General features: G+C 34.5%; 1 protein-coding gene across 7 annotated transcripts in view; it reads right to left on the reverse strand.

Annotated features, from left to right (window-relative positions):
• The window catches only part of LOC110095647 (transposon Ty3-I Gag-Pol polyprotein), a 38628-nt gene extending 29650 nt beyond the window's left edge, over positions 1–8978 (reverse strand). For 6 of the 7 annotated variants that reach the window (XM_028691876.1, XM_028691872.1, XM_020821271.2 and 3 more), the window contains exon 1: positions 8665–8978. The gene's annotated coding sequence lies outside the window, so the exon portion shown is untranslated. Of the gene's footprint in view, positions 1–8608 lie in introns of all 7 variants that reach the window. The other variant, XM_028691875.1, reaches the window with a different exon arrangement.
• Positions 8979–10879: the final 1901 nt, after the last annotated feature.

A 10879-nucleotide genomic window follows, 5' to 3' on the forward strand; every position in this document is an offset into this window, starting at 1 on the left:
TGGATATAAACTCCCTAATTTTCTTATTGCACATACTTGGTTTACAAAAGTAGGTGATTACCTTGGATGATGGAGGAAAATTTTGATCAAATTTACATGAATGAATATAAAGAAAAGTTTTGGTGGGGGAATATGTTTCGAGATATTGTAAAGTCTTTAAATGACACCATCATTATAGTGTGATAAAATCATGTTGACAAATGTGAGTATTAATAGGAGGTCCCTTCAAGTCTTTTCAATGTTATGGCCAAAGGACATATCATTTGTGCTTCTCATGGACTGTTATATAACTCTCCACTACTTAATTCTTATATAAGGGATTTAAGGGTAGCAAGAAGAGCTTTTAATGTACGATAACTTCCTTAAGCTCTCTTTATATTTTTAGAGAAGGGCGAGGGGGACGAGGGGCTTGCATTAGTAGTGCAAGCCTCCCCTTTAGGATAACTAGCCACCCACAATCCCCTCTCATATTTCCAATCTCCCTACGTTCAAAATGATATTTCATGATGAGACAAGAAATGTCCCTTGAGGAATCCATCATATCATTATTAATAATGACGATGACATGAGCATGATATGGGTTACCCTCTTGACCTCCTCATGCAAAGGCAAAGGTTGCAATGAGACAATTTTGGCAGAATTCTATTGATCAAACCCTGAGGATGAGGAAATAATTTGGGTCAGGCTTATACTATGTTGTCTTTTACTAATATAATAGAAGTCTATGAGATTTTAGCAATAAGTTGCCTCGCTCAAGCAAGGAAGTGCCACTACGAGGGCATGCCAAAAACATAAGGAGAGACAAAAAGTAGAAAAGCGCAGCCACAAACCTTGATTCAAGCGAGGAGAATCTCATCCTCCAAGTTGAGACTATCTTAAAGTTTTAAAGAGGAGTTAAAAAGGCTTCAAGTGGAGCTACAAAGGGTTGGAGAAAGTTGCCCACTAATATAAGTTATACAAAGAGAGGATTACCTAATAGAGACTGAGACAAGGTCAAGTCAATTTGGGAGAAGCTCTCAATAAGATAGGAGCCACCCCAATGCGACTAGTCAATTCTAACTAAACAACTGTTAAATATCGAGGATAAAAAACCAAGTACATCGACAAGCTCAAGGCTTGCACAATAATGTTCAACATTCTTTAAAATGTTTTGCAGCAGCATAACTTGGTATGCTAGCAAATCATCAACTATCCCAACAAGGAGGATTATATGGATGAGGTTTGTGAGTCCAACATGTCCCTTGAATACACTTTCTTCTTTACTTCTTATACTACTTTGATTAATTTGTCATAATAACAATTAAAAGCATGTCTCAATGCAATTTAAAAAAAAATAAGGCAATGAAGAGCACACACGCTTTTCATATGAAGTATGCACTTGAGTGGGGGTGAGGTGTAACTCAATGTAATTTTGAAGAGGCATAAGTCTCAAAAATTAGAATTTAAGTAATTTTAAATTTATAATTTATAAACTTTATATATAATTAAAAATATTTATTTTGCCTAAACCAAACTAAACTTGAAACAAAATGCATGACCTTAAACTCAAACTACATGTTGTAAGACCCTCATGTCCACACCTAATTCCATTGTTCCGCAGCCACTTCTCCAACACCTCTCCTCTTATTGCATGTAACCATCTACTTAATTTTAGTATCAGAGATAAGAAAAAGGATTTAATTCTAATGATAATACTAATGAAGATCCTCTAAATGATAAGAGTAGGAACATTTTTTTGAATTCATAAATTAGAACCTTAGATTACTTATTTATGTTGAATTGGGTGTAAGAGACTCTATATTTAGTGTTTGCTTATAGTCTTGTATGACTTTGTATGAACTTAGTTTGACATCTAATTTTTATGTTAGTGTGTTAAATATTATTTCATATTTTATATCAATTTAATAGCTTATGCTTGACCTTATGAAAGCAAAATGCCTCAATCCCGATTGCACAATTTCAAACCTTTAACATATATAAATTATTCATCACACAAAAAATTAAAAGTTTTTTCCACGTTGTCCTTACATAGTTATCTTTCTACTTTTATTCGATCATCATCTACAATGTCGTACAGTTATATTTTATTATGATATTGTCCTTATGTATACATCTCTAATGTTTGTCTTCTAAATGCATCATGTACACCTGTCACACTTGTGCAATATATGGTTCATAAGTTTTCATAATATGGTTTCTATGGGCTACAATGAAAAGTTATTGCATGTCAAAATGAATTCAATTGTACTATATATAAATGATTCGATCAAAATGATATAATGGAAATAGTTAGCAGAATTGGGCTTCATCTAACCAGAATGGAATCAATCAACATTGCTATCTTTTAGGGAAGTGGTCTCCTCCTAACATGATTAGAATGAAAGATATGTCATTGTCTAACCTCCTTTGGAGGGTGGTGACCAACTTGACTCATGTCGGCAAAGGAACGGTGGAAGTAATTGATGGGAGGGTGGGTTGAGAGGTCTCCCTCAAGCACCACCACACATAGCAAGAAGCGAATGATAATCGATTTCACCCCAAAGTTGTATCTCCTTAATGTATGAACTTGACATACTATACTTGGAACCTATTTTCTTATGTTTATTTTCAAATTAAAAAAAAAAAAAAGAGAATTTGATAAGTCGGCCATTGATGATATGGCATTATTCATTGAGCATCTATTTCTTGAGCAAAAGCCTTTCATCGCAAAAATATAACACATGAAAATCAAATCTTGTTAAATCACAAGCTACCATTAGCCTTTAATCTGGTGTTAGTTTTATAGGTGAGAAATAAGTCGGGTGAGTGGATTTGGGTAGTTCCAATTCCAGGTACTTTTGTCTGCAATATTGGTGATATGCTAAAGGTATGTTATTTTACTTAACTTCTAAATTTGAAATTGTTATGACTATTTTTTTTTAAATAGTTACTTATGGATTAAAACCCCTTAGATTTGTTCTAATGGACTATATGATGCAACTCTTCACAAAGTAATCAACAACTCCTATAAATATCGAGTCTCGGTTGTGTTCTTCTATGAGGCATGTTTTCCCTGTCTTCCTTCAATTTTCACTTAGCTTTAAACTCAGACTTCTCTTATTTTTCCATTTACAGCCAAATTATAACACTACTGTGGAGCCCTTGGAATTCTGCAAGTTAAAGACCGGTGGAGTTGGTAGCTTTCAGGGAGTTATTTATGGGAAGCATTTGGTTCATAAAGTCAAGGCCAATTTTGGACTATAGAAGGAATGAAAATCATTAAAATAAATATGGATTGTGCACTAATAATTGAGAAAAATCTTTTCTCTCTGCATCGAGTTGTAAGGTGGAATATTTATTTCATCATCCTTAATGAATATACTCACATATTAGTTTGAACTTTTCTTTTCTTACAACTAAGAAAAGTAAGGTACAAACATAATTTAATCTCACAACAACTAAAAAAATCCTAAAGTTTGATATAACTTTTTTTGAATTGGGTAATGAACTATATTTAATATTGGGAAAGCACAAAGAGGCTTGGGCCTCCTTACTTTATAATGAAGGATAAACCCAATAAATCTCATCTTCCACGAGGTGGAAAACTTCTCCAAAGTTGCTAATTTTCTAAAAATGATAAGTTTTGTATCAATCAAGGTTTTTGGTCATCATACATGATCCATTTGTATAAGTGAATCGCCTCAAGTTGAACTCTATCTCTAACACATTCCAAATCTAGTGATAATGCACATTAATATGCTTAAAATCATAAATGAAAGGATGAGTTCTTGCTAAGATGGATGAAACTATGAACAAAACAAAAATACAAGCATCACTTTCTTAAAACTTTGCCCTATAGCAATCTCTTTCATTGATAACCACTCTTTACTAGATTTTTCTATAGTAACAATATAACTGATCTTTGTGGTTTATAATGCAATATAATATTAAATCTTATATGGCCATGACATAATTCTCTTAAGAACGGTGAAAAAAACACTCTGAAGTAAACTTACGTGAATCATCCTCAATCAATCTATAACTATGTAGCACTATAACACCAGATCATCACTTTTGAATCACAGGCATAGGTTGGGAATGCCTTCATAGTACTTGAATATCCACTTCACAACAGCCCAATCATCTTTTCCTTGTTTTGAGATTAACTAATGACAAAATATGTTACACTACTACTTTTTATATATGTAAGGAATATTTTACAAAAATCTGGGACTCATCTCAGAGCTTTACTTGAATTCATGCAAGTGGAAAAGATACTTCATTTGTTTTGCTTATATTAAATCTTTGAAGAATTGTGTTAGTATAAATTGCTCGAGTTAACCAAAGCTTTCCCCTCTTTCAATACAAATGCCACAGATAAATGCAAATTAACATATCATCATTTATAAATAGTAGCATGCTCAACAATTAACATATCATCAATATAGAGTAAAAAAGGATAATAAAAAAATCAAGAAATCTTTTCATAAGTACACAATGATTCAAAGTGATCTTTTTGTACTCATGATCAATCAAGAAGGATTCAAACTTCTTGTGTAATTATGTTTGATCTTGTTTAAAGCCATGCAAGTTTTTTCACAACTTACATACAAGAAGCATTTGCTTTTATCTTAAATTTCTTCATACAAGTTACAATGTAGAAAGGTTACTTTAACTTCAAGCTGTTCAATCTCCTGATTCAAGCTAGCTACCATAATGAGCACCAATCAAATTGAAGATATCTTCACTACAGATGAAAAAAATCTCGTCAAAGCCAATTCCTTGCTTTTAGTTAAATACCTTCACAACCAACCTTATCTTGTATATTGGTTGCAAGCTATTCTTATCATATTTCACTTTAAAAAAAACACTTGTTCTTTAATGATTGTTACCCGTAACTTCTTTGAGTTCCAAGCATAGCTCTCATGCAGAAAAATATATATATCTTTTCTTGCATGGGCCTCAACCACTGACCCTCATGCTCAATGATATTAACACATTATAGATTTTTAGGCTCATCACCATCTATCAACATCACATATTCATTTCAAGAGTATAAAATGAAAGATTGTCTTTGCCAAGCTGATCATCTCAAATTCACTTAGTGGTCTGAAAAGAGTTTCTTCAGAACATTTTATAGGTATTAGGTTACAACTTCACATCATTTTTATGCACATTAACACCTTATTATGTTATTTCCCCCTTATTTGCATCATATACCATGAATGGAGAGCTTGGTGTTAGGGCCAGCACGAGTTTCAAATAAAAATTTTAACTTTTCTTTCTCAACTTTTATAAGCTTCATCTTCAAAGAAAATCATATTTCTATTTTTAATCACCTTTTTATATACAATGTTTCATATTATATTGCCAAACTAATCATGATCATAGCCCAAAAAGATGCATTGGTTTGTCTTCCCATCATTCTTTGATCTATCTTTAAAACTGTAAACAAATTCCTTGCCCCCGAAAAACCTAAGGCAGTTGTACAGCAACTCTTTCCACTTCTAAATTATTTCCAGCTTATCAAAAACATGAGGGCTCAAAGGTGAAAGATTAATCAAGTTTTATGCAATCATCATTTCCTTTCCCCAAAAACATTTAATCGATTTAACATGAGAGAGCAAGCATTGAATCCCCTCCTAAATAGTTTGTTCATCCTTTGAGCTATAATGAATACAATGGAGAAAAATAATTCATGTAACCGACCCCACATAGTGGGATAATGGCTTATTGTTGTTGTTGTTGTTGTATCCTTTGAGCTATAGTGAGATTTCTTGGAGTAACTTCGAGGTTTTCTCACCAAATTAGGAACATATACATGGCTTCAAGGTGTCTAGATGTGACACGTATAATTTCATCAGGCTTACGAAATAGAGTCATCATTTATAAAGTTGGTGTTTCTATATAGTTATATCAATTAGACCACATAACTTTAGATTGGGAAGCATGTGAACAAAATTATGATTTCACTTTCTACATAGTTCATATTGCATAACTAGGGGTAGGCTCATTTGCACCATAATATGATCATAAAGGCATCTCCTAAGAGCCTTGAGGCCATAGGGGTAAGCTCACACCTCTTATTATGAATTGATTAAGTTGATATATTTTGTTGTTAGAGAACAGAGATATAAAGAAACCCATCTCCAAATCTTAAATCAAAGATCTAGGCCTCTGAGGTTTTGGGATATGTTATAAGGAACTAATGGAGTGAGCACTATCCACTCATGATCCTAGATCCTAAATCTAAATGATGAAGGTAGGGGAGTGAGACTAACCTCCCTTAGGCTTAATGATTATTTATCTAAGGAAAACAAATATGTTTGAAAGGTCGTAATAATAAACTTAATTCACCTAGAGTTAACTATGCCATTGTAAGATCTTAAAGTCCAATGATGTAGAGAATTCACCTAAAGGTGGAATGTTGTATCATAGTACGTCAAATGTACCAAAGCTATGAAACCGCTAGACAATCTAAAGCCAATTAAGACTACTTAACGCAAGCCAATAATAATTCTAAGATCATATAGAATAAATTAGGGTATACTGCTAAACAATCTAAGCTCAACAAGAATAAACAAGAGTTAAGGGTATGAAAAGTCCACTATATTGCCTAGGGTCAACTGAGGAAGTTTAGGGCTAGTCAATAGTCCACTTAAGATCAACAAAAGGAGGGAAGAAACTAGCATATAAGGCCATTAGATAGCTTAGGAGTATCTAAGGCTATCTAAGACAAAACACTAGCCACTCTATAGATTTGGATAGATTATTAATCACCTAAGCCTACCTAGGTTTAGTAATAATAATCTCGGTTATGGTCACTACCTAGGATACACTAGAAAAGATTGGAATCAAGAATGGAAGAGCTATTAGGCAATAATATAGGATCATTTAAGGTCCCTTAGGGCAAGCCGTTAGTCAGTATTGGCTTAATTGAAATCAACTAGGGAAAATTATTAAATCACCTAGGCCTAACAACGACCGCTTAAAGACAACATTATATGGGGTATGATAGGAAACCTAAGATCTCCTACATTGACAAGAAGCAATCCATTAGTCTACCATTGATTAGCTATAACTTATTAGGATAGACCACCAAATCAACTAAAGATTAAATAGGATAGGACAAAAGGCATGGCCATGACATATTTTAAGGTTTAATCAAAGCATTTTTATACCTTTGCGGATTTTATGACTTTTATTATTAGGATAATTAAAGTGGTAATCATTAAAACATCTTGACGACTTAAACTCCACACAAATGGTGGATCAACTTTATATTTTAAAATTATCATGTTAATGATCTTTAATCTTTTTATATTTTATTACCATTTTTATGATTTCTGCACTATTTTAGAAAGCCTCCAAAACCCCTCTAAGTAGTTAGAACTCATATCTACATGTGTGGAAAGTGGTATGACACAATCAACAAATGTCAACCTGATAGTGGGCAATGATGGTCAATGGGTCTCCTGACCACATATCAACAATCAATCTAAACTCTCTAATTGAAGATATAAATGCTTGGAATGTGTGTGTGGTGAAGGGAACCATCGAAATGGATTGAGCAGTCTCACATGCATCACATGATAAGGGCCACACATACACAAGTAATCATATCGAAACTCTTATCTCAACAAGCACTATGCATGGGTATGAAGGTGAAAGTACGTGTCATGCATTGAGTGCTTTGATGGTCAAACACAAGAAGGCAGGCTAGACTGCGCAAAGTAAACCTCTATTTATGACCGACTAGCCCGAGTTGATAAAAAAATTTATTTGAGATAAAGAGCGATGGTGGTATTCTTTGTATCATGGCCAAGGCTACGAAAAATTCATCATAATAAGGTCGAAAAGTATGTAACACTTTAAAACAATAATCATAGGATAACAATCACCGCTAGCGAGCTATAAGTCATTAACATCCTTCAAAGAGTCATTACTACAAATGACAAAATTGCTAGATATGCAATCAAGTAATGCAAAAATTAATGCAATCATACCACCATGCAATGCAACATGCATATGATAGACTAGTTGATAAAAAAAAAAGTGTTTAAGGCCAGAAAAACTTTATTGAAATAACCTATCATGCAAGTCAAGGTTTTCAAATGAGCTCTAGGCAAGTGAGGACTGAATCATGAAGTGTCTCATAAATGTCCTCAAATGATTTCGTCAAATTAAGCCACTCAATCCAATCTCCCTAATGTAAATAAGAGAAGCATGTCATAGGAAAGATAGGTCTTAATGCGGTAATGTCCTCAATTCACATAAGTAAATTCATGGACAAATTTATAAACTTCAGCATATATGGAATTCGGCAGTATAAGATTTAGCACATCGAATTATAACATAAAGATTTCAACAAACATTGAACTCTAGCATATATATTTTAGCATAAGAAAAATTCTCAGCATACATAGATCTACTTGAATAAATTTTAACATAGAAAGATTTCAAAGAGGCCATGGAACGCAAGCTACAAAAACCTTTTTATGGATTAAATAATCTTACCAAAGATTCATTGAACTGGCCAAGATTGAAATTGTATCAAACTTTATAAACACTAATCATATAAACAATGAGATGACAAACAAAAATGTCGAAAGATCTGGTAAGTTTGTACCGTAGACAGAGATCAGAAAACGCTATCCAAACAAATGAAGCAGGAGACGAAGATACCATTGCAGCTAGCCGCGGCGGAGAAGGAGATGAGGCTGCCTGTTTGCTGCGGCAGCGCTCAGAAGAAGGGCTTGATAGTTCAGAAGAGTTGCGGCGGCATGCGAGGGAGGGCGTACGACTGCTGAGACGACCAGTAGAGGGGTTATTGTGTGCGAGGCACGGGTGGCTAGACGGTGACGATAGAGCTGAGTTGCTAACGGCTCGTCGTTTCGCCGGGAGGAGAGAGGCTGGGAGTCGCTGGCGTTAAGGGAGGAAGTGATTGTGAGATGTGAGAACCTTCTGTCGGTTTTGTGGCTGGGGGAGAATTATTAGGTCCCAACACCGGAAGTAAGATAAGTTCAGACTTCAATAAAATATTTACATTGTAATATATATCTGTGAAATTTTTAATCAAGTATGTCAAAAGCGCAAGTAATATGCAGTCAAAGCATAATAAAAGCACAGTCCACATGATAAATTTTAGGGAAAAGTTGCTAACGGCTCGTCGTTGCGCCGGGAGGAGAGAGGCTGGGAGTCGCCGGCGTTAAGGGAGGAAGTGATTGTGAGATGTGAGAACCTTCTGTCGGTTTTGTGGCTGGGGGAGAATTATGAGAGTTGTGTATGCGTTGTAATATAAGTTCAGACTTCAATAAAATATTTACATTGTAATATATATCTGTGAAATTTTTAATCAAGTAAGTCAAAAGCGTAAGTAAAATGCAATCAAAGCATAATAAAAGCACAATCCACATGATAAATTTTAAGTGAATATCCAGACTTATTTTTGAACAATTATTAGGTCCTCCGACCGGACGTAGAGCTACGTCCGGTCGGAGCTAAAATCTCGCCAAAAACGAGAAATACCAAGCATATCAAACAATAACAAGGAATATCATCATGTGAAGACCCAATACCGAGTTATACCAAACAATATCGAGTTAACTATGGATGGTATTTATGTAATATTAAAGTTTTAGGTGTTAAATATGTAAATAGAACAGTATTAAGTGGTATGTATGTAAAACTCCGAATATCCAGACTTATTTTTGAACAATTATTAGGTCCTCCGACCGGACGTAGAGCTACGTCTGGTCGGAGCTAAAATCTCGTCAAAAACGAGAAATACCGAGCAATATCAAACAATAACGAGGAATACCATCATGTGAAGACCCAATACCGAGTTATACCAAACAATATCGAGTTAGACAAAAAAAAATACCGAATTTGTTCTAGAAAAAACTCGGTATTTTTTTGTCTAACTCGGTGTTGGTCTTCAGAGATCGGTATTTCTCGTTATTACCAAATAATACCTAACAATACCAAGCAAATACCGATCCTTGTTATTACCAAATAATACCTAGCAATACCAAGCAAATACCGAGTTTTTTGGCTGGATTTTAGTGCCGGAACTTCCGGTCGGAGGACCTAATAATTGTTCCTTATTTTTAGGTCCGGTGTCCAGACCTAAAAATTTCGTGTGGCTTGGGGCTGTTGGAGGCGGCGACATGCAGTGGCTGCTAGAGAACATGGAAGGCCGGTCGTAGGGTTGGGGATAGCACGTAGGCTTTCTTTGGACAGCTTTATTACTAATTTTAGTTTTTAGTAATATAATTTTAAATTTAAAAAATATATATATATATACTAAAAATTTATTTTCAAAAGAAATAAAAAAATTATCCTGAATAAAATCTAAGACAGAGATGTGCCGTGACTCCTTGCGAAAATAAGGTAAGTGACTGTGGTGGGGCAAGCAACTTAAAATGAGTAAGGTCACTTTTCTTGTAGGGTACATTTTAGGGTTGATTTCAATCATGGCAGCTCTAATTTGACTCTTTCATTCAACAATATTTTCAAAATAGAGCTGGTGCTTGACCATGGCCTATCCTAAAATTTATCAAATTTTGGCAACAAAGAAATACGGAAGTCGTTATAGGAGGTCACTAGATGAGCAATCGACAGAGAAAATCACGACTAGAACTCGCCATGAAATGTGCACTGTCAAGGAAGTCATGCCAGGAGCTCATCTGAGAAAGCATCAATGAGATCAATCATGAGGAAGTCACAACAAGCAATAAGTTAAAAATAAGATCGAAACCGCGAGTTCGATTGATTCAACCATGAAACAACTCTAAGGTTGATATTGTCAAGTAGCATAATTATTTTTGCATTAAATTGGTGAGAACCTGAGAGAATCAACCATCAAAGTGTAAACCAGCAAACACCGCTCTTGATTCTG

Source organism: Dendrobium catenatum, unplaced genomic scaffold (genome assembly GCF_001605985.2).
Source record: "Dendrobium catenatum unplaced genomic scaffold, ASM160598v2 original_scaffold_76759, whole genome shotgun sequence".
In the NCBI taxonomy this organism is placed as follows: Eukaryota; Viridiplantae; Streptophyta; class Magnoliopsida; order Asparagales; family Orchidaceae; genus Dendrobium; species Dendrobium catenatum.